Source organism: Chenopodium album, chromosome 3 (genome assembly GCF_948465745.1).
Source record: "Chenopodium album chromosome 3, dcCheAlbu1.1, whole genome shotgun sequence".
Lineage (NCBI taxonomy): Eukaryota > Viridiplantae > Streptophyta > Magnoliopsida > Caryophyllales > Amaranthaceae > Chenopodium > Chenopodium album.
In genome coordinates, this window is record NC_137836.1 from 19536129 (window position 1) to 19561204 (window position 25076).

At 39.0% G+C, this 25076-nt stretch overlaps 2 non-coding genes across 2 annotated transcripts; one reads left to right on the top strand and one right to left on the bottom strand.

The window, feature by feature from the left end:
• The first annotated feature begins 17665 nt into the window (after window positions 1–17665).
• Window positions 17666–17769, top strand: LOC145625929 (small nucleolar RNA R71). Its single transcript, XR_014110821.1, has one exon. It is a non-coding gene; the product is annotated as a small nucleolar RNA R71 (small nucleolar RNA).
• A 4651-nt stretch (window positions 17770–22420) lies between these two features.
• LOC145625763 (small nucleolar RNA R71) lies at window positions 22421–22526 on the bottom strand. The gene has a single exon (XR_014110668.1). It is a non-coding gene; the product is annotated as a small nucleolar RNA R71 (small nucleolar RNA).
• Window positions 22527–25076: the final 2550 nt, after the last annotated feature.

Consider the following 25076-nt stretch of genomic DNA (forward strand, 5'->3'; position numbering starts at 1 on the left):
TCCGAGAACAAAGTGTTTGTTGCTCGTGATGGTGTCTTCTTGGAGAAGGAGCATCTCTCCAAAATGACAAGTGGGAGGAAAATCGAACTCGACGAAGTTCGAGAGGACGAGCAACAAGGACAAGTTGACAATCAAAGTGCTTACCAAGCAGCTGTTGACATTGGTCAAAGTCAAAATATGCAAAGTCAACCCGACAATGCAAATGCTCAGTCCATTACCCTACGTAGGTCGACTCGGCCAAGATCTCAACCTGACAGATATCTCGGTGTTGTATTAACCGAAGATCAGGACATCCTAGTAGTGGATGGAGATGAGCCGGCAACCTACAAGCAAGCTATGACGAGCCCCAACTCTGCAAAATGGCAAGAGACCATGAAATACGAAATGGACTCCATGTTTGAAAATCAAGTATGGGACTTGGTTGATTTACCCGCAGGTTACACACCTATCGGATGTAAATGGATTTTCAAGATGAAAACCGACAAAGATGGAAATGTATTTATTTACAAAGCAAGGCTGGTAGCAAAAAGGTTACAGGCAAATTCACGGCGTTGATTATGATGAAACCTTTTCTCCAGTTGCTATGCTTAAGTCCGTTCGAATTCTTCTAGCGATTGCTGCATATGACAATTATGAAATATGGCAGATGGACGTCAAAACCGCCTTCCTCAATGGGATTTTGGAAGAAACTGTGTATATGACACAGCCTGAAGGTTTTGTTGACCAGAATAATTCTAAGAAGGTATGCAAGCTTAAGAAGTCCATTTATGGATTAAAGCAAGCAAGCAGAAGTTGGAATCTGCGATTTGATGAAGCCATCAGTAAGTTTGGTTTTATCAAGAATCCAGATGAGTCTTGTGTCTACAAGAAGGTCAGTGGGAGTGACATCGCCTTCCTAGTCTTATATGTCGATGACATTTTGCTCATTGGAAATAGCATTCCATTGCTAGAGTCTGTAAAGGCTTGGCTCGGGAAATGTTTTTCAATGAAAGACTTGGGAGAGGCTCAGTACATATTAGGCATCAAGATCTATAGAGATAGATCAAAAAGGATGATAGGAATGAGTCAGAGTACTTACATCGATAAGGTACTGGCTCGATTCTAAATGGAAGGAGCCAAGAGAGGGCACCTACCCATGTCACATGGCATAACCTTAAGCAAGAAGCAGTGTCCAAAGACACCTGATGAGCGAGAAAGGATGAGTCGAATTCCGTATGCTTCGCTTATTGGATTGATCATGTATGCCATGATATGTACTAGGCCGGATGTATCGTATGCCTTAAGTGCTACGAGTCGATACCAATTAGACTTAGGAGAGGCGCATTGGACTGCGGCCAAGAATATTCTAAAGTACCTGAAAAGGAACAAGGATAAATTCCTGGTCTATGGTGGTAAAGATTAATTGGTTGTTGAGGGATATACCGACGCAAGCTTCCAGACAGACAAAGACGACTTCAAGTCACAATCAGGATACATATTCTGTCTCAATGGAGGAGCGTTTAGTTGGAAGAGTGCAAAGAAAAGCACAACCGCTGATTCTACAACTGAAGCCGAGTACTTGGCAGCATCTGAGGCAGCCAAGGAGGCAGTTTGGATTCGCAAGTTCATTGATGAACTTGGTGTTGTACCCTCCATCAAGGGTCCAATAGACCTCTATTGTGACAACAATGGAGCTATTGCTCAGGCTAGAGAGCCACGAGAACATCAGAAGGTTCAACATGTCAAGAGGCGATTTCACATGATTCGAGAATGGAAGACAGAGGGTGAAATCAGAATTTGCAAAGTGGGAACGGATGACAATGTAGCCGATCCACTTACTAAACCTTTGTCTCAAGTGAAGCACAACGAACACATTGAGGCAATGGGAATCAAGCATGTCGTGAACTGGCATTGAATTCCATTTTATAGTGTTTTAATCAAATTTTGAACAATGTTGATGTAAAGCACCATGATGAACCATTCAGTTTTTGAGTAATTAAAATTTTCATGCAATTTAAATCACTCCGTCTCTATTTAATTGTGGTTTAGAATTAAATAATGAGTCCATTCGATTTTAATAAATATTCAAAATAGGGTATCAAGTCAATGGCTTGGATAAAGAAACACCTATTAAGTGAACATTGAATATTTTAATCGAAAATTATCCCTAATCAAGGTCATATTTTGTAGACGATTGATGACCATCAGAGATTAGTGTGTAGTATGATTTGTAGCACCGTTTCTTGTGCTATAAGATATAAATCATTTGCACAGGTATTGGTTTAGAACCATACTAGATCGACCTATGAGGATACTTTAAGAGATTTAAAAATCGACATAAGTATTTTCTCATTATTACTATCGGAACTCTTTTCCTTTGACCATGAGTAGTGGGAGATCTCTTGTTTGAGTACTGGTCCGCTTTGGTATCCGCCAAACGTTTGCCGTAACTGGGGTTTATAAAGACATATATCAGGCGGGTGAGTCCTCTTAGTAAGAGAAGCTACATTACAAGACTGGAAATGTCCCCCTATTAACAATAGGGAACATGTCTTGTTGTTTACAAGGCCTCTCAAAGAGCGAGACTGTGAAAAATGCATGGCCGTGCTCAGATGGATTTTAGAAATCATCTGCTTATTGACAGTCAAACTCGAATTTTGAGAAACACTTCTGGACGTAACAGAGATGACTAGTAATCTTACTCTGTAGTTCATGAAGAGACATGAAGAGAAATAGGATAAGGGCTATACACTAAATGCACTTGTCCGGAAGGACAAGTGGGAGATTGAAAGGAATGGTGTCCTTCGAACAAGTGTATTATTCTGATAGCGGGTTCAGAATTATTAGAAAGCTAATATATTCAGTAAGGTCAAGTGATCGGAATGCCTGGGTGGAGGCCGCTTCCGATCAGTAATATTAATATAATTAATATTACAGCTTAATCTTGACTGAACCCTTCGGGTCACACCCAAGCAAAATATACGAACCAACTCGACGAATTAATTCGGAAGAAATTAATTCGTCGCCCGAGTGTTAAATATTTAGACGTCGGTAATTCGAGCTTAGAGCGTCGAAACCGATCGTCGGAAGTCGAGTCAAAATAATAAAAGACGAGACGCGCAAAAATAATAATAAATCGACCATATTCCCAAAATACCCCTAGCATCGGAGTGCCCCGAGCATCCGAATGCTAGGGGCAAAAATGTCCTAGCAAAGGTGGCTAGCAAACACCAAGCCGAGCCTAGCATGGCTGGCTGGTGCGTGCTAGCGCACCGTGCTAGCAGCCACGACCAGCAGCAGCTAGCAGCCGCAGCATGTGGTGCGTGCAGCAGCTAGATGCCGTGGCTAGGCACGCTAGCACAGCGGCAGCCGCGCCGCGCCGCGTCACAGCAGCAGCCGCACCGCGCCGCGCCACAGCAGCAGCTGGGTGCGTGCTGGGTGCGGGTCGGGCTCGGGCTTGGCTCTTGGCGTGGCTCGGGCCATAGGGCCGTGGATTAAGGGGAAGCATGGAATGTGGGAGCAAGTGGGAGAGGACATGTGGCACAAGGAGAGTATTGAGTGGGGAACAAGTATGGTAATGCCACTTGTAGATTTATTATTAGTTTACAATTTTAATTTAATTTAGCTTTAAATTAATTTGTGGAATTTCATGATCCCACATTGATGGGATAGAAATTACCACTCATACTTTCCTTTATAAATACCAACCTTGGGATTTGGAGTAAAGTGCTTGAGTGGGAGTTAAAAAGAGCATTCCATAATTTTTGGGAAAACTCTTAAACTCATATAACACTCGGGTTTTGGTCGGACCTTGCTAACCCCAAGGTAGCGGACCTTAAAGTTGTGTTCGCCTTTTTGTGGGTGGATACCGTCGGAGGCGCGGCGCTTGACGTGCTCGTAGCTTTCAAGTAAGAGCCCCAGTTTTTGGGCGAAGCTCGCTTCGAGGGTAAGATTCGTTATCTTTTCTTTGTGATTATTTATTTATGCTTTATGATTTTAAGTATTGCGAGTGGTTCCTCGGGTCGGGGTTTTTCCGCGGTGAGTCGGACTCACCAAACCCCAACAATAACCATGGACCCTCTTTGACTTACCCATATCCTGAACTTTAGAGAACTAGAGCTATAATTAGGTTGCAAACTCATTGCATCATGTTGTGACGACTTGACTAACTTGTGCATCTCTTACTTGTGCATACTTATTATATGACTAAACTAACTGTTTGGTTTGACTTGTGTTTGTAAAGAAGTCTTAATAAACTAACCAAGGACTAAAAGACTTTGCTTAATTAATTGATTAATTAATTTGAGCTAAAAAAATACCTTAAATTGAGTCATAGTTCCTTTAAGTCAACCCGGGTTTTTATTCCCGTATACTGCACAAGCGACAACTTGTTTTGGTCATAGCCAAAGTTCTAGAAAGAGTTACAAGTTGTAAAACCTACAGATCTATAGCCGCGAGTTTTATCTTTAATTTGGCGTTGGTCTCATCCCAATAAGTGTCACAGATCAAAAGTTATTACTACAATACCACAGCCTATCCAGCTTAATGCATATATGTGAGGTCTTAACTTAGTCTTTGGTTGATTCTTGTCACATAGTCTAGCCACATGGTCATGACACGAGTCTTAACATGTCACCTACTCTCACTAGTCTTAGCACACACTTTGTATATGTTACAATGACCATGTCTTAGGTTCATGCATGAGTCGTTTTCCGTCATTTGAGTAGGGGGTCCAATCTATTCCCATTATCTTCCATATTCTCTTCCATGTTGAATAGAGCTTGATTCAAAATAAATAATAAAAAAATTATCTCTAATTTCCCTTTACACAGTACTTGGTCAAGGAGAGAAGGGCGATTAATCAAGGACAACACCTTTGTTCAAGTTCAACTTTTTAATAAACCAGTAGGTCGAAAAAAGAAAAGCTAAGAAGATAATGGCAAGTCAAGAAGAAGTCAATGAGCTTAAAAAGCAAATGGCGGACGTGACTGAGGTGTTGAAGGCTTTAACCCTACAAATCAATGATCCTGTGAAACAACAACAAATGGACCTCATGCAAGAAATCTTGAGCAAAATATCCAACGAGTACCGGTTCCAGGGGATAAGCTCACAAGGGGTCTCATTAGACAAGGAGCTTCTTCCGCAGAAGTTCAATGCCAATGACATCCCTAAGTTTAAGCCAACTGACAATCCTTACCTTCATTTAAGGGCCTTTGAAACTGTAATGAACATTAAAGGGATTGTTAATTAAGAATATTTTTCACTCTTTGTTCTCGCTATCTCTTGAAACCATTTGTCAACATTGGTTCTTCTTCCTTGATAAAGAGAAGACCTCTACCTGGGATGGAATAAAAAATGCTTTCATTGATAGATATAAGTGTAATATTCAAATTGAAACCGACCATAGACAACTTGAGATGCTAAAACAAAAGGAAAATAAAGGGTTCACCTCCTTCTTCAACAAGTGGAGGGAAACTTCTACTAACATGATCGAAGTCCCTACTGAAAAAGAATTCGTGAGGATGTTCATAAAAAATTTACAAGAAAAGTATTTGATCTAGGGCGGATACTAGGTCGTTGAAAACTAATCTACCCTTGGTCAAAAAAAAAATGTGTAATCACTCAACACACCCTTATATTAAGCATAGAGTAAATCGAGGGTTGAACAACAGGAATGAGAGATGAATGCTAATGCTAAAGCTAAGCTATTTCGAAGTAATGAAGTAAGGTGTGTATATTCTAAACAAATCAAACAATCAAAATGAAATCAAGTTTATCAAGCACTAGGGTTAGGATCTAATTGGGATTGGAGATGACTAAGTCGAGTGTTGCGAGGGAAAATCAATTAAGCAGTCAAGATATTAAGGTAGGCTAATCTCCTAGTGGTTAAGCTAGCGTCAACTACGAGAGACTCTAATTAGGAACCTTGCAAACCTACTCAATCGACAAAAGCAAGCCACAAATAAATTTTCCGTATCAATGCGAGCTTACAATGCAATCTAGTGCGAGTAACTAGGTTGATCACTCCTAAATTAAACACACACATGCACATAATCAATCAACCAATTTAATCACAACATCAACTCCATCAATTTCCCCCAATTAGCATCAATTCATTACTCATATATGCTTCACCATTCCCCTAGCAAAAGAACTACTCACAATTCATGGAAATCAATATCTAAATTAAGCTAAACAACAAATTCATCATCATCATATTAATCAAGAATAAACCAATTCTAAAATCAATCAACTTGAAAAATTAACAAAGAAATTGAGATCAAAACTAAGATTGCATTAAAGTAAAGAAATCCTTAAAAACTTATTTCAATTCAATGGAGAAAACACTTGGAATCATCAATCTTAAATCATCAATCATCAATCAAGAACTTCTCTCTCTATAATCTAGAGTTTCTCTCTATAAAAATCTAACCTAATTCTATTCTAATTTCTAAAAATTGAACTCTACTCTAAGAATAGAAGAAAAATTTAAATATAGCAAAACTAACAAAGAGAAGTAAGTTAGATCGTCCCCAAAATAAACCTGTACAGGCGCGACTAACTATAAGGGGGAGTGCGGCCGCACAAATCTAGGTACGGAACAGAGACCCAGACAGGCGCGCTAGTGCCCGAGAGAGGCGCGCCCGCGCTACCAGGCTGCGCGGCCGCGCCACGGTCGCGCGCGCCCACGCTTGGGGACAGGGCAGCCCTCTTCACCATCATGTTGATGCTCCTCGTGAGTTCCACTCAATGCTCTTGATAAACACGGGACCTTGCAGTTTCCAAACTCCATGTTTATGGGTTCAACACTAGAAATCGTGCACCCACGGCCTGAATGCACGGCTGGAAGTCTTGCACTTCTCCATGCTTGAGCTTCAAATGGAGAACATTGAGCATCCTAATCAATGCCAAAATTGGTAAGGGGCCTCGGGAACCTTTGGATAACGACCTTAACCAGAAAAATGAAAGAAAACAAGCAAATAAAAGGAAAAATAACAAAATAATCCATGAAATGCATAAAAAGCAAAATCAACTAAGTAAAGAGTAAATTGAAGAAATAAAAAGAAAAACTGAAGAGAAAGGAGAGTAAAGAGCTACAAAAGAAATCTAAAATTATCCTAAAAGAGAATAAATGAGTGCCATAAATGACACTCATCGAATTCCCCCAAGCTAGACTTTTGCTCGTGCTCGAGCAAAGCAAAGCAAGAAAGAATAAGGATTAAATACTTATTCAAAAAAAAAAAGAAAGACATAAGACGGGAATATACACTAAGACTCACTAACGTAGGAATCACGGTTGTTTTTACCTACAACAAGCCCTTTAAACCCCAAAGTCACCTATGAGGACGATTGAGGTTAATAAAGGTTTCCTAAGAGCTTAACCTATAACTCTCCACCAACATACCTGAGGCAAACCACAAAAAGGAAAGTAAAAGAAAGAAAAACAAAATTGAAACCTTTATGAATTGGACTTTACAAAATGACCACATTTTAAATGAATAAACATCTTTCTTAAGCAAATAAGGATATGCACGTTTCAAGATATCAGCGGTTGATTGAAACATAGAATATGCTAAGCATAGAGAACTAGTTATCACAATTCACCTTCATCCCGTTCGATCTTACCGCGTTCTCCCTATAGTCTCAAATCTCCCTCTAATGAGCATCTCAATAGCTCCTCGAAGGAGCCAGAAAAGAACACATTTTTGGGTTACACGACGTCTTGACTATGCATCCCCTCTCTTTAGGCTTTAACTCATAATGCCCTCCCTCGAAATTTGACTCAACCTCTAGGTCGAAAGGTCTTTCCCAATGGTTGTAACGCAAGGGAAAAAGTTTAGGGGTAGGATAAAATTTTAAAATTTGGTGGTACACCTAGGTGATGAAGCAAAGATTGGCCAAACCTCAACACCAAAATCAAGAAGTCACCAAACAAAAACAAACTAACACCCCCAAGCTTATTCAAAGCTATATCCAATAGCATATATACAAAAAGTGTAAATGCTTCTCCCCCAAGATTAAAGGATGCATTATCCTCAATGCTCGAAGAGGGAAAATAAATTACATCAAAATATTATTGAATTTTCTCATTTCCACTATTTTTTTTTTTTTTTGTATTTTCATTTCTTCCAAAGCAATTGTCCATGCCTATTTAACCTAGGATGACTTTTATAATTTTGCATTTGCATTGTCCTTGCCTTTTCTAGTTTGGACGACTTTTCTTTATTCACTTGCCATTATTCACACAAATATCACAACATAAACTTGCTTTCAAGAGAACCAAATATCCAAACTCCACCACAAACTTTAACAATAATGATCAATTGCTTCACAAAAACCAAGAATGGAAATGAAAATGAAACAAAAGGCTCAAGATCTAAAGATGTGGCTTGAAGAGAAGGGAAAAAGCTCAAATGGTTAGCAAGAAGGCAAATGTAAACCCAAAGAACTAAAAAGAAAGAAAGATCCTAAAAATGAAAAATTACCACCCCGAAAAGTTGCCTTTGTCCTTCCTAGTTGGCTCGGTCTCGAGTCTGAGAATTATGAGACAAGATTCAAGATTAGGTCTGCAATAGTCAAGGATCCATGACGCTCATGCAAAATATGTAGAAGGCTTGAAAAATGATGAACCTCACATGGATGTAGCAAAAACTCAGTATAGATGTCAAATCGACCATAGGAAGCAACTACCAACACCTATCACAAACAAGTAGAATCTGGTTCATGATCCTCCTAGCTCTAGAACATGGTACCTTAGCATACACTTATCCTAGAGTCAACCAAGCATATTCTCAAAACGTGCATACCCATACCATTTAGGAAGATATTCATTCAAAAGAAAAAATTGCTTGTATATAGTCCAATTCAAAAGAAAAACAAAAAGTGACAAATAAAAGCCTTAAAACATACCCAAAAAAATAAGAAAAAATTAAAATAAATGATAAGAAAGGAGAAAAAGAAAAACATAGATAAAGGAAAAGTAGGAAAATAAAGAATGGAACGAATATGCATGTCTAACATGTAATTCCCAATCAATAAACAAGTGATCAAATGACAATATCGCCAATGATCCCAAACACTGTAGGTGTTAAAAGCATCCATCCTCGAACCATTCAACTTTTCCTAAAATTAATCCTAAACTATGCATCCAAGAAAATAAAAGAGATAAAGAAAAATAAGAAAGATCTCACCGGCTTCCGAGCAATGCTAAAGAGTATGAAAGAAAGAAAACGTAAACCGTCTGGATACTCCAAGAGCAAATGCAAGGATAACATACCAAGAGATAAAAAATAAAGCTATATACAAAAACAAAATTGTTAGTAACTTCCATACAAAATCAAACAGCATCATAGGTGACAGAAATGATCAGAGAAGTAGAGATAGAGAATCATAGAGCAGAAAGATAAATCAGCCAATCAAAGAGCAATCAAACATCAGGAAGACGGAAATAAAGAACTAGATCATCAATATATCATCAGCAGCAAAAACCATAAGACAGATAACAAGACCAAGAAACATCAGCAGAATACTATCGCAGGGAACAGACAGCAGCATAAATCATCAGCAGAGAAAACACCAGGTGTGAGATAAAACCAAAGTGAACCATAAAAGCAAGGGGGAGACAAAAGAAGCACATCAGACATAAGAATATTTCCCCAAGCTAAAAATGAGCTACCCCCCAAGCTAAAACCAAGCTACAAGCCGGCAATAAAACAAAAGAAAAGCACACAATCATAAAAGGGAGGGTAGCTAATATGGTATCACTTGGCATTGTGGTAAGGGGTAGAATGAGTACTCCCCTCACCAACATCAGAAGAAACCTGCCTAGAAACATCATCCTTGAGCATAGGGCCCTTACCCTTCAACCTCATCTTCCTCTCGGCTCTATCCCAACAAAAAGGAGGGACCAATCATCAAGGACCGGCTCGCCCGATAACCCCCAACGGCCAAAAGTCTCAGGTGAGGGAAAAGGGTTAGGGTTTGCCAGATCGTAAGTAAAATCACACCCTCCCGGCCTCTTATAATCGTAAGAGGTAGGGGAGGTTCCTCTAATGGCACGGGGAGGTACATTAGGCCCCTCCCAATAAGGATAACACAACCTAGGGCCGACGGTCTCATCAAACAGCTCCCACTGAGGCACGCGTCCCTGTTGGACCAGGAGGTACGGGTAGTTAACATATGGTTGGATGTCCCCCCTCATGACATGAAAATCGTAGACTTACCTAGCATGAAAGTCATAGCCTAATACAAAATCATTCCCCAAAGGTGAACAATTTAGAATATTCACTATGGAATAAATTTTTGCATGCAAAACAGACAAGTCAATAGTTAAAATAGTAGAAGAAGAGGGAGGAGTCGAGGATGTACCTCCCCGGGATAAAGAGGGAGCAAGAGGGAGGTAAGGATTATGCCGGAGGTTAGGCAACGTAGTTCTCTTGAGGCTTGATCAATCGGCACCTTGTTAGGTCTCCATGAACTAGGGGTGTCCACACATCTAACCATAGCCTCGGGGTAAGGGATGGGGCACCAATCCGTACTTCTTGTAACCTTCCGAATGTACAAGTTTGCTTTGGTGCTGCGCTCCAGAAAATATTGATTTATCATGGCATAGATGATTAAGAAGTGGTAAGGAGCTTTCTCCCTTTTATCATGGATCGGGATTAGTGACTCGAGCATTGCTTCATACCTCTTGTTGAGGGAAAGAATCAAAATGCTAATCATACCCCCTAATTGGATACTTCTGGAGATAAAGATACCGTCTCCTATATCAATGAAACGGTCAAGCAAATGCAAAGCGAAGTCAATGACCGCTACCCCCTCTTCAAATGGCTTATCTGCAATCCATAACCAACTCAACTCCTCTCGGCAAATAGCACCAAGGGACTCCTTGGAAAAGAAAGCATATGTAAGAAGTCGACTAATATACCTCAAGGCTGCATGAATAATTGACGCCGCTTTTGAATATTGAGGACTATATGAGTCCTCGATAGAAATATGCCTCCACCACTTGAACTCACAATAATTGTTATCACGTTGCAAAGCCTCAAATGCCGGATAAACAAGTGGGACATCCTGACTTGGAGTTAGAAACTTGAAAACCTCATTGAGATAGGAAAGAGGCACCGAATGATCATTGTTGAAAACTTGAAAAGAAATTCTTTGAGAAGTTTCACCTTCCAAATCCTCCTCAAGGACCTCAAGTGAAGAGAGGAATTCGAAAGTAATCCGAGAGTAGGTGGGAGCATGAAGGCTTAAGAATTCCTCTAACTCCAAATTTCAAGCCAAAAATCTCACATCATCGTCAATACCCAACGATGTAGTTGCCGACGAATCATAAAATCTAGTAGAAAAAAGTGTCTGAGTTGAAAGCTTGGAAAATCTTTCCCAATGCTCTTCTTTTGTGAACTCTATTCCATAAGTCTCTGTGATGTGGGAAAAAGGAGGAACCACCTCCCTATAAGTAGAGCATCTAGCCCTCTTAGCTCGACGGAAAGGAACCATCTACACATATAATTGAAAAATGCTCTAGTGAATAAGGACCATGAGCCACAATTATGTATCATGAGCAACAACAATCCAAACCATCATCTAAAATCAACTATGCACATCAACATTTCCAAATCAATATAATCAAACTATAGTATGGTCAAGCAAAATCATCAAACACAATTTCATACAATCACTAAAATTTCAACATTAACACAACAAATAAAGTACATAGTAAGCAATATGGATACAATAATGATGTTAGAACCAAATCAATTTAAACACTCATGAACATCCAAGGTAGAAAATTTATCATAAGTATCAGTAGAATTGAAGAAATCATACCGTAGCTTGATGAGAGTTTACAAAGAAATGGAACACAAAGCACTAACAAACACAATTATGCCAAATTGCAAGCAATAAACCCCAATCCAAAGGGTACCCAAAAATCCCAACTTTAGGTAAGAGAAAACCAAAATGAAAGTGTTAGTGTGGGGATTAAGAGTAATAAGCAACTAGATGAAGTGAAAAATGGTGAAATTTCAGTTATAAAATAATGAAGGAAAATGGTGATGATGCTTGAACAAAAACCAAGTGAAAATGAAATGAAAAGAAGAGAGAGAAAAAGAAAGAAGGTCGGTGCGTTTAAGGAGCAACAACAAGGGGTGCGCAGCCACGCCATAGGGTCGTGCGCCCACGCTATTGGGCCGCGCGCCCGCGCCCTTCTAGGTATGCAATCTTTCAAATCCTTTCTCGTGCGCACATCGGTGAGTACAAGGGGAATGATCATGATGAAGGTTGAGGCAAGCAGTTTCTAAACTTCAAGAATATGGGTTCAACACTAGATCTTTTAATGAACCCACCCTTTGAACCCACCATTTGAACCCACCAAACTTCAATTTTTTAATCATACTTCCAATTCATTAACTTGAGCACTTTCTCTTCAAAATAGGCACCAAAATTATTGTAATTCCATCAAAACCACCTAAAAAGACAATCAAGAAAGAAAATCAAATAAGAATAGAAACAACAAAAAGAAACAAAGATTAAGGAAAATAGAGAAAATGGTTAGAAACTCGGGTTGCCTCCCGAAAAGCGCTTGTTTAATGTCATTAGCTTGACGTTCTCCACCCTTCAAGGTAGATCATAGAGAGTCATATCATGAAAAACTCCCACAAAAACTCCATCATAGTAGAGTTTGAGCCTATGACTATTGACTTCGAAAATTCTTGAGAAATCCAAAGGAGATATTTCAACCGCACCATTAGGAAAAACCTCTTGAACAACAAAAGAACCACTCAAACGAGACATTAGCTTCCTGAGAAATAATCTCATCCTAGAATTTTAAAGGAGGGCCTTGTCACCAACATTGAACTCCTTCTTCTCAATAAGCTTATCATGCACTTCCTTAGTGCGAGTCTTATACATGCTTGCACAATCATATGCATCTAATCGAAGTTCTTCCAACTCATGGAGATCAAGCCCGTGTTGCTCACCTGCAATTGCCAAGTCGAAATTGATTTTCTTGATAGCCCAATGAGTATGATGCTCAAGTTCGACCGGAAGATGACAAGACTTCCCATAAACCAAGCGGTAAGGAGTAGTGCCAATAGGAGTTTTGAAAGCCGTTCTATATGCCCACAAGGCGTCATCTAGCTTATCCGACCAATCCTTCCTATTTCTTGTGATCGTCTTCTCAAGATCAATTTGATTTGACGGTTAGACACTTCGACTTGCCCACTAGTTTGAGGGTGATAGGGGAGCCCGAAACGTTGATTAACTCTATGCTTCTTCAACATCTTGCGGAAGGCGCTATGTACAAAATGAGATCCATTATAACTTATAACCGCCTTTGGAATGCCAAACCGTGGGAAAATTATCTTCTTGAACATCTTCATTGCTACGTTATGGTCGTTTGTAGGTGAAGCAATAACTTCCACCCATTTTGACACATAATCGACGACAACAAGGATATATTGATTCCCATATGAAGTAGGAAAAGGACCCATGAAATCTATTCCCCATACATCAAAAATTTCCAACTCTATAATGGGTTGTTGGGGCATCTCATTTCTCTTTGAAATGTTTCCGGTCCTTTGGCGTCGGTCACAACTCTTGACAAACTCCCAAACATTCTTGAAGAGATTTGGCCACCATAATCCGCGTTGGAGCACCTTTAAAGCCGTTTTTGAGACACCCATGTGATCGCCACCCAGATCCGAGTGGCACATCTCCACTACACTAGGCAACTCCTCATTTGGAACACATCTCCTCAATAACCCATCAACACCCCTTTTATACAAAATCGGTTCATCCCAAACATAATGCCTAGCTTCCCTCTTGAGCTTCTTTCTTCTATTCTTGGAAAATGAAGGAGGAAACTCCCCAGAAGCAAGATAGTTCACCAAATCGGCAAACCATGGGAGTCCCTTCACATCTATAACATACAAAGAATCATCTAACATTCTATCTTCTATGGGAGACCCATCATCTTGAACTTGAAAATCCTCAAGTCTTGATAGATGATCCGCTACTACATTCTCCGCTCCTTTCTTATCTCTTAAGTCAAGGTCAAAAGTTTAAAGCTCTAACACCCAACGAATTAGTCTTGGATTTGATTCCTTCTTCCCAAAAAAATATTTTAGGGCCACATGATCGGTGAACACAATTGTTTTGGACCCTAAAAAATAGCAATGAAATTTTTCAAAAAAATGAACAATAGCCAAGAACTCTTTCTCCGTTGAAGTGTAATTCCGTTGAGCTCCATTTAGAGTCTTGGACATATAATAAATCACATGAAGTTTCTTATCAACTCTTTGACCTAAGACTCCTCAAATAGCCGTGTCACTTGCATCACACATCAAATCAAATGGTAAATCCCATCTTGGAGCTTAAACAATCGGAGTGGAGATTAGAGCTTTCAACTTATTGAATGCCTCAAAACACTTACCATCGAATACTAACTCGGCATACTTTTGAAGAAGATCATTGAGGGGCTTTGCAATGAGTGAAAAATCTTTAATGAATCTTCTATAGAACCCGGCATGGCCCAAAAATGATCTCACACCTTTCACATTAACCAGAGGTGGCAACTTTTCGATAACCTCGATCTCCGCCTTGTCCACCTTTATGCCCTTGTGGGAAATTTTGTGCCCAAGGACTATTCCTTCTTCAACCATGAAATGGCATTTTTCCCAATGCAACACACATGTTCACTTTCTCACATCTTGCCAAACACTTCTCAAGATTTTCGAGGCATGCCTCAAAGGAAACTCCACCTACGAAAAAATCATCCATAAACACGTCCATCTCCTCCTCCAACATATCTCCAAAGATACTCATCATACACCATTGGAAAGTGTCGGGAGAATTACAAAGGCTGAATGGCATTCTCCTATAGGCAAAGGTACCATAGGGATAAGTAAAAGTAGTTTTCTCTTGGTCATCGAGATGAATAGGAATTTGGAAAAATCCCGAGTAACCATTAAGGAATCAATAGTACTAGTGCCTCGTTAGTCTTTCAAGCATTTGATCAATGAAAGGAAGGGGGAAGTGATCTTTCTTGGTTGATGTGCTTAGACGTCTCTAGTCTATACACATCCGCCAACCGGTGACCGTCCTTGTTAGAATAAGTTCACCTTTTTCATTCTTGACGACGGTCATGCCTCCCTTCTTTGGAACGACATGAACGGGTGAGACCCACCTAGAGCTTGAGATGGAGAATACGATTCCCGCATCTAAAAGCTTAGTAATCTCTTTCTTCACAACCTCCCCCATTTGGGGATGTAATTTTTGTTGTCGTTCAATAGAAGGAAGGGAAACCTCCTCAAGGGTTATGTGGTGCGTACATAAAACGAGGCTTATACCCTTGAGGTCATTAATGGTATAACCCAAAGCACCTTGGTGCTTTCTCAAAACACCGCATAACGCTTGAGCTTTGCTTTCACTCAAAGATGCACTAACAATCATGGGGTAAGTAGAATTTGGGCCTAAGAATTCATACCTAAGGTGTGATGGTAAAGGTTTGAGCTCTACCATAGGAACACCTTTACCTTCCTTGGTCGAAGCCGCTTGAAAAGCCTCTTGGCTTGAGATTTTCGTGCAAATTTGCTCATCACTTCCTTCAACACTCCCATCTAACAAGTTCTCATACAAAGCCATTTCCTTGCTAGGAGCACCTATCTTTTCCTTGTTCAACAAAACACACTCAAGAGGATAATTAGTTGTGAGCAAATGCTCATGCATTGAATATACAAGATTATCTAAAATTTCAACTCTCATGCAATTCTCAAGAGATGAAGAAGAAAATTTCATACTTTCATTCAAATCAAATTCAACTCCCTCATCTCCAATTTTAAGTGAAATCTTAGCTTTTTTTACATCAATCAAAGCAACTGAAGTAACAAGAAATGGTCTACGAAGAATAATAGGAATTGTAGAATCATCATCTATCAAGGACCACAAAATCTACCGGAATGATGAATTTTCCTACCCTTAAGGGAACATCCTCTAACTTGCCCCTTGGAGTCCTAATTGATCTATCGGCTAATTGCAAGGTAATGTTGGTAGGTAAAAGTTCTCCCTTCTCTAGTCTTTGATATACCGAGTATGGCATAATGCTAACACTAGCTCCTAAGTCACACAAGGCATTATCAATTTGCATTTTATAAATAGCACAAGGGATAGAAAAGTTTCCAGGATCCTTCAACTTGGGTGGGATTTTGTTCATTATGATTGCACTACAATTCTCGGTCAAGTTAACCATTTCTGCCACATCACATGTTCTTCTTCCACTCAAGATCTCCTTAAGGAACTTTGCATAGTTTAGAATTTGTTCTATCACATCGGTAAAAGGAAGAGTAAGATGAAGTTGTCTAAGCATCTCTATAAATTTCCCAAATTGCTCGTCTAACTTGTGCCCATCAAACTTTTGGAGGTAAGGGAGCTTAGGCTTGTAAACTTCTCTTTCTTTCTCTTTCACCTTCTCAACTTGTTCTTTATTGACTTCCTCAACTAGAGTATTCTCATCTCCCTCATTCTCAATTTTACCATTGCTAGGACTCTCTTTAGCATCACTCTTCTTAGAGATTTCACTCTTAAGGACCCTACCACTCCTAGTCACAATCGCATTCATAGGGCTCTTAGGATCTAAGCTTGATGAAGTCAAAGAAGAAAGATTTGAAATTCCTTAAACTCACTAGCCAATTGAGCAATTTGAGTCTCCAACCCCCTATGGTAAGTTAACATGTCATTGAATTTCTCATTGCTTAGGGTCATGCAAGTGTCCATCAATTTGGCTTGCATCTCTTTGACACCTTCCAAGAAACTTCTAGAGGAAAATGGTTGATCATACAAATTATCACTTTGCTCTTGGGTATTCGGAATAAATCCAAGTGGGGTAACTCTTTGAACATTCGATTGAAAATTTCCCCTATTTTGATTGTGTCAATTACCTCTACATTGATTTTGGCTACTATCGTGACTATGGTTACCATAACCTTGGTTATAGTCCCCATATCCTTGGCCATGACTTTGACCATTATAACCATGGTTGTTATAGCTACCACAATTCCCTTGGATTCCATGGTTTCTATAACCGCCATTTTGGTTATAATTATCATAGTTCATTTGGTTGTGATAATTCCTACTTCCAACATTCCTTTGAGCATCAAATCTAGGTCCAACATTGTAATTAGCAACAAAGTTCAAATGTTCATTCTAATTCCCAACATATTCATTACAAGGAACATTAGGGAAAATAGAGGCATCATGGTCATTCATTCCACACAAATCACAAAACCAACATTCTCTAATCATGCAACAAGAAGAAGGAAGAGAGTTAGACGAAGAAGAAGTACCTCTCCCCTTAATTTGGGAGGGAAGAATTGGTGCTTGTGAGGTCGCGCTCTCGAGCTTATACTTGATAGAAACTACCTCCTTTCCTAAATCCGAAATTTGAGTTGACAAATTGTTGATAGCATTGAGTTGTTCCATTGAGCATCTTATTGTACTACTCTTGTTTATCGACTCCTTCTCACCATCTTTCCATTCCATGTAGTTTCTAACTACATCCTTAATGATATCTACAACGTCTTCCTCGGTCTTATTCATAATTGGGCCTCCGGCTCCGACATCAAGACTTGCCCTCCCTTGAGGACTCAAACCGCCAAAATTTTTTTGAATGATTAGGTAAGTGGGGATTCCATGGTGAGGACACTCACGTTGATACTCTTTATATCTCTCATGCTTCATAAAGGCTTTCACTAGATTTTTGCTTGAAACCTTGAATCAAAGCTCTTGCCTCCGCCGTTTTCTTTTGAGGGAAGAAACGGGAAAGGAATTCCTTGGTGACTTCATCCCAAGTTCTCAAAGAATTAGGCTTCACTTCCTTGTCTATCCACTCTTAAGCTCTTCCAATTAGAGAGAAAGAAAATAGCTAAAGCCTTATGAATTCTTGAGCAACCCCGTTCACCTTAATTGTGTTGCAATATTTCTCGAATTCCTTAAGATTATTTAGGGGGATCTCATTCACTCCTCCACTATATTGCCGCCTTTCAATCAAATTTATCTTTGCCAGTTTGATTTCAAAGTCAGTATCCAGGATCAATAATGGAGCAATCCCGCTCTCATACTTGAATGCACTCGGAGTACCCAATTCCTTCAATGTAACCCTCGAGATATCTTCCATATTAACTTGCACACACAAACTCAAAGGAAAGTATTAGTAACACGGCTATAAATTTAGCCAAATGAGAAAAATCATTTTGTATTTTCGAATTTTAGTGAAATAGACTCAACAACAATAGCAAACAACTACGCCATTCCCCGTCAACGGCGCCATTTTTTATCTAGGGCGGAGACTAGGTCATTGAAAACTAATCTACCCTTGGTCAAAACAAAATTTGTAATCTCACAATACACCCTTATACTAAACATAGAGTAAGTCGAGGGTCGAACCACTAGGAATGGGAGATGAATACTAATACTAAAGCTAAGCTATTTCGAAGTAATGAAGTGAGGTGTGTATATTATAAACAATCAAATAATCAAAATGAAATCAAATTTATCAAGCACTAGGGTTAGGATACACATATACTCGGAATGGATATATCTAATTGGGATTGGAGATGACTAAGTCAAGTGTTGCGAGAGAAAATCAATAAAGCAATCAAGAGAGTAAGGTAAGCTAATCTCCTAGAGGTCAAGCTAACGTTGACTATGAGAGACTCTAACTAGGAACCTTGCAAACCTACTTAATCGACAAAAGCAAGCCACAAATCCGTTTTCCGTATCAATGCGAACTTACAATGCAATCTAGTACGAGTAACTAGGTTTATCTTTCCTAAATTAAACACACACATGCACATAATCAATCAACCAATTTAATCAGAACATCAACTCCATCAATTTCCCCCAATTAGCATCAATCCATTCCTCACATATGCTTCACCATTCCCCTAGAAAAAGAACTACTCAAAATTAATGGAAATCAATATCGAAACTAAGCTAAACAACAAATTCATCATCATCATATTAATCAAGAATAAACCAATTCAAAAATCAATTAACTTTAACAATTAACAAAGAAATTAAGATCAAAACTAAGATTGCATTAAAGTAAAGAAATCCTTACAAATTTGCATCAATTCAATGGAGAAAACACTTAGAATCATCAATCTTAAATCATCAATCATCAATCAAGAACTTCTCTCTCTACAAACTAGAGTTTCTCTCTCTAAAAATCTAACCTAATTCTATTCTAATTTCTAAAAATTGAACTCTCCTCTAAGAATAGAGGTAAAAACTAAATATAGCAAAATTAACAAAGAGAAGTTAGTTAGATCGTCCCCAAAATAAACCCGTGCAGGCGCGACTGACTATAAGGGGGAGTGCGGCCGCGCAAATCTGGGTACAGAATAGAGACCCAGACAGGTGCGCCTGCACTCGAGAGAGGCGTGTCCACGCCACTAGGCTGCGCGGTCGCGCCTAGGAACAGGGCAGCCCTCTTCACCATCATGTTGATGCTCCTCGTGCGTCCCACTCAATGCTCTTGATAAACACGGGACCTTGCAGTTTCCAAACTCCATGTTTGTGGGTTCAAATCGTGCACCCAGGGCTTGAATGCACGACTTGAAGTTTATGGGAACTTGCACTTCTCCATGATTTAGCTTCAAATGGAGAACATTAGGCATCCTAATCAATGCCAAAATTGGGAAGGGGCCTCGGGAACCTTTGGATAATGACCTTAACCTGAAAAATGAAAGAAAACAAGCAAATAAAAGGAAAAGTAACAAAATAAACCAAGATATGCATAAAAAGGAAAATCAACTAAGTAAAGAGTACTTTGAAGAAAAAAAAAAAAAACTAAAGAAAAATGAGAGGAAAGAGCTACAAAAGCAATCTAAAATCATCCTAAAAGAAAACAAATGACTGCCATAAATGACACTCATCATTATTCAAAGAACTTAAACTATCAACACAACTTGAATACTTTCAAGGCCATCTATGACATCGGTATTGAGATTGAAGATGAACTCGCAAAGCAAAAAGCTACTAACAATAGTAACCACGGTGGCTGGAAAGGAAAGAAGAACGACAATCCTTATTCTTCCGAAAACGCCACTCTAGTAACAATGTTACTAACAATAGTAACCACGGTGGCTGGAAAGGATTCTCCCCTCATTTGCACTTGTTTGGGCCTTTTCTAAGCATTTTACCTTAGTTTTTTCTTTTCTCTTATCTCTTCTCGTTTTTCCCTTCCTTTTTCCCTTTTTTCTTTGGTTTTCTTAGTGTTTCTTCGTTGTTTTGTAGGTTCTTGGTCCTTTTGGATGAACCTATGGATACATGTCGAGCTATGGAAGGGAAATGAGATGCTCAAGGAGGGTGTAATGGCCATGTAGGAGCCGCGGGCGCGGATCCAAGTTCCGCGAGCGCGGCGCTTAATGCTGAAAAACGACCAGGAACTCGGAGATGTCGTGTCGTGCCCTTGAAGAGGTCTCTCCTCCTTGACCCGTGGGCGCGGCACCCGGAGCCGCGGGTGCGGCGTATCGGGGCCCCTTTTTTTCCCTTGATTCCAGACTACGACCTCTCCTCAGTAGGAGAGGTCTCTGCTACTTTCACCCGCGGGCGCGGGTTGCTGGGCGTTAAGCAACTTCGTACCCAGATTAGAGAAGGCGCGGCTGCTTGCTAGAGGGCTCTCCTTGGTGTATTATTTCTGTCTTTTATGATGCATATAAGTAGCCCCTTATTAAAGTTTGTAATTATCTTTTATCTTATCAACATTTAGCCCTAATTTTAGAGAGAGAAAATGGTTTATTACTCAAGTTTCCTTTATTGTATTCAACTTTTGTCAAGTTTAATTTTCAATCACGCAACACTCAAGCTTTCATCTTTCATTAATCCTCTCTTTAGTAATCTCTAGTCCTTTCTTTTAGCTTTATTTATTTTCCTTATTGTTGCTTATTTTCATTAATCTTATTAGTTGATCTAGTTATTATTGATTTCATTGTTCTTAATCATGTTTTGTTTTGTGTTTCTTGAGTTTATTTCTAGTTTTGATATTATGTTCAATATCCCTTCTCTAGGATAATTTCTTAGCTAGGGGAAGGGGGTGGAAAATATGTGTTGATATTGGATGAATGATGATGGTTGGATTGAACTCATGCCATATATTGATAAAAGACATGATGATAGCTTGAGATTATTGTGGCACTTTATTTGATGTTTTCTAGTTTAAATGCATGAAAGTGATTTGAACTAGATTAAGATCATCTCTATTTTAATGATTGCATGAGAATGAGTTATTAAACTGGAGTTTTATAGATTGTGCTTCTTTATTCTCTTGATTTGATTGTAACTAATAGGATGCATGAGAATGATCCTAATTAGTATAGACCTTTTTCATTGATTTGCCTAGACTATTGCATGAGAATGAATTGTTTAGGTAGAATTAAGTGTTCTTTGGCATGTTCTTCATGATACCATTATTGTTCCCCTCTTTCCAATCATTTTTGACACCCTCGTACCACTAGCGTCGTTCTCTCTTGATTTTAATCATCAGTTGCTTATTTGTAGTTATAGTGCTCTTTATTTAAAAACCAACAAAAACATTCCCCATTTTACTCTTGCATTAGTGAATATTGAGGTTGGATGAGTGAGCTTCCTTGGTGGTTCGACCCTTTACATGCCCCTATACTTGTATTAGGGTAGTTTAGGAATACAAATTATTAATTTGTTTAGGGTAGTAGTTTAACGACCTATCTAACCCTCGATCAAATTTTGGCGCCGTTGCCGGGGAAGCGGCTTGTTTAGCTCTACTTTTGCTTTTGTTAGAGACATTTTACTTGTTTTTTCTTTTTGTTTTGTTTGTTTTATCATCCTTGTCATTGCTAATTGTTTGCTTAGCTTTGGTGAATGCTTAGGAGGTCTCAAGGACCACCCACACACTTAATTGACCACGAGATCGACCGAACTTTGAGACAAGTCCATAGGCTTTATCAAGAAGAGGGAAGAGGTCTTGGTGCTATAGTTGATAGTGAGAGTGATTCTTACTCTTCATTCGCTAGGCGGATTAATGGAGGGACAAGAAGATGATGTTTTGTTTTGTGAGTTTGGAAATCCGGAAGATTATGAGCTCACGGGAGACATATTGCTACCCGTCACGAAAACCAACTTCACAATCCATCCCCAATATACAAGAATGGTCCAATCGGAGCAACTTTTCAGAAGTGCAAGTGAGGACCCCATTGAACATTTGGATCGATTCCTTGAGTTGTGCGCGATGATGCAAACCAATGAAGGGAGTCAAGACTACATTCGTATGCATCTCTTCTAGCAATCTCTCACCAGAAGAGCAAAGAAATGGCTAAAGCAAGTAAAGCCTAACTCTCTCACAACATGGAGGGAGGAGGTAAAGGCGTACTTCAAGTGGTTTATCTCCAATAACAAGACCGCCAAAATGAGAAGGAAGATCGCATCATTTGAGTAAGAAGCCGATGAAAGTCTTGGTGAAGCTTGGGAGAGATTCAAAGAGTTGATGCAAGCGTGTCCTCACCATGAGTACAATAAAGGGTTGCTCATGCGGTTTTTCTATGATGGATTGGAGCCCATGTCAAGAGCCAACTTGGATGCGGGGGCGGGTGGACAATTAATCAAAATCCCCAAAAATCAAGTTGAAGCTACAATCGAAGAGGTAGCAAAGAACTAATCTTAGGGGGTAGAAGAAGGAATGCACCAAAGAGAGGTGGGATTGATGAATTGGAGAAGGTTGATCAATTGCAACATCAAATTGATCAACTAACAAAAGGGCTTTCCAAGTTGAACACGAGTGTTAGTGCAAGTGCAAGTGGTGGAGCAAGCTCCTCTCAAGTTAACCCTTTCTCTTGTCGAAATTGTGGAGGAACAAACCATGATACATCTTATTGTGGAGGTTTGAGCCCCGAGCATGTTGCGGCATACAACACAAGGCAAGGAGGATTTAGAGGAAGCTATGGTGGAGTAGCTTGGAGACAACCACCACCCGGGTTTGCATCTCAACCTCAACAATGGAACTAACAAACTCAACCTTCCTACAATTCCAACCCTCAATACCAAAATCCACCTCCATCTCAACACCAAAACCTAAGAGGAAGCTACCCAAGGAACAACCAATACAACAATCAAGCCCAAGTGCCTCAAAGAAATCAAGAAAAAGCACATCAAGCGGAGCTAACACAAACTCAACTCCTTCAAGCCATGCATTCTCAAATGCAAACTTTTGGGCAACAAATGCAAGAAATAAGAGCTCACAACAAGATGGTTGATTCACAACTAGCTCAATTGGCCGAGAGAACTCCTTTTAATTCACCACCTACTCTACCCAGACAACCACAACCCAACCCTTCTCATAACTCAAAACCCAATACATACAAGGCGATTACATTGAGATCGGGAACTTCCTATGAAGGGCCAAATGAGGGGGGTAATGTGGAAAAGAAAGGAGGAGAAGAGAGTGTGAATGAGGACAAGAAAGGTGAGAAAGAAAAAGTTGATAAAATAAAAGGAGATTTGGAGAAGAAGAATCTTGACAATGAGAAGACAACTTCAATTCCTAGTGAGGCTAGGAATCTTGATGGACCGGTTCTTTTCCAGGTGGCACGCACAACTCTCAAAGTTGCGCGCGCCCTCCAAGCGCAAGTTCAGAAGTTGCGTGCAGCACCTCCACGCAACTCTTTGTCTTGCGCGTGCCCACTGTTCAACGTTGATTTTGACTCGTTACGAAAAATATCAGACGGAGAAAACGATATTACCGCTTCAAGGTTAATCGGTAAGTAGGTGTTATTAATATCTCTTTGGCTAACAATGTTGTCTAACTTAGCAACTTTTACTTAGAGCGTCTTTTTCCTTTTTTTTAAAAAAAAAAACATGTTTTTATCATTCTCTTTGCGTTTTCGCAAAATAAATAAATAAATAAAACAAATAAAATAAATAAAAAAAAAACCACATGTGGAAGATGCTACTCTGATCTTGAAGTTGAGCGCAAGTCAAAAAATTGCGCGCGATACTATTTTTTATTATGATGATTTTTTTACGTACTTTATAATTGAACTAATGACATTACTTCTTATGAGGTTCGTCATTATAAGTTCGCATCTCTTGATAAGATGTCATCAATATGTTTATTCTTAAACGTGGCTATTTTCGTGTTCATCGTGTTTTAGTTGTAATTGATCAACCTTGATTTAAGAGTATAATTTATTTACCTCTTCTATGGTTTAAAAAGAAAATCCAGAGAACCTTACTTGGGATGTTTGCCTCACACAAAAAAAAAAAAATGAAAAAAATCGTTCTTTAAAAAAGAGTATGATACAAAAAAAAATTATTATAATTCTCAAACCAAAAAAAAAAAAAAAAAAAAAAAAAAAAAGAGAAGATAATGAATGATAAAACCGAGAAAATGATTTAACTATTTCTTGGATTTTACATTCGGAGGCCATCATTCTTTTTAAGCAAATAGTAATACATTTTCCTTTAAAGATGAGCAATATGGGAATCATAATTGAAAAAAAAATGATATAGATCTCTATTGCAATCTAAATGATCAACAAATATCATAGTATATTTAATCATTTTAAGGAGTATGTTCGGGTTGATTAATATTCCTAAAAATTTGATGAGCATTTTCAATCCTACTTTCTTGTCTTTCTCTTCTACCCTTTTCAAAAACAATTCATTTAAAGTAAAAATCCTTAGATGATTACCTTGTTGAAGTGAACACAAATCATGATATTCCATTAATGATTGTTCGTGAATTTTTTGAAATTCTTCATCAACAAAGTTGCTTAAAGTGAATTCATATTACAAGGATTAAAAGATCATGACACAATAATTTTGACTTTGATTCATTGTTTGAATGCTTGGTAGAAAAGGTTTAAGTGATCACGCTCAATTTCTCGTGATACGCATTACTAGATCATCTTCCACATTCGCATACTAGTCCAATCATGGGTGATAAAGAAGCATTGGAGAAACTTAGAGAGGAACTCCAAAACGTAAAGGCCCTAGGAGAAGAAGAAGTCCAAATGAAGTCTAAAATAAAAGCAGAAAAAGAAAAAGAAAACATTCTGCAAGAA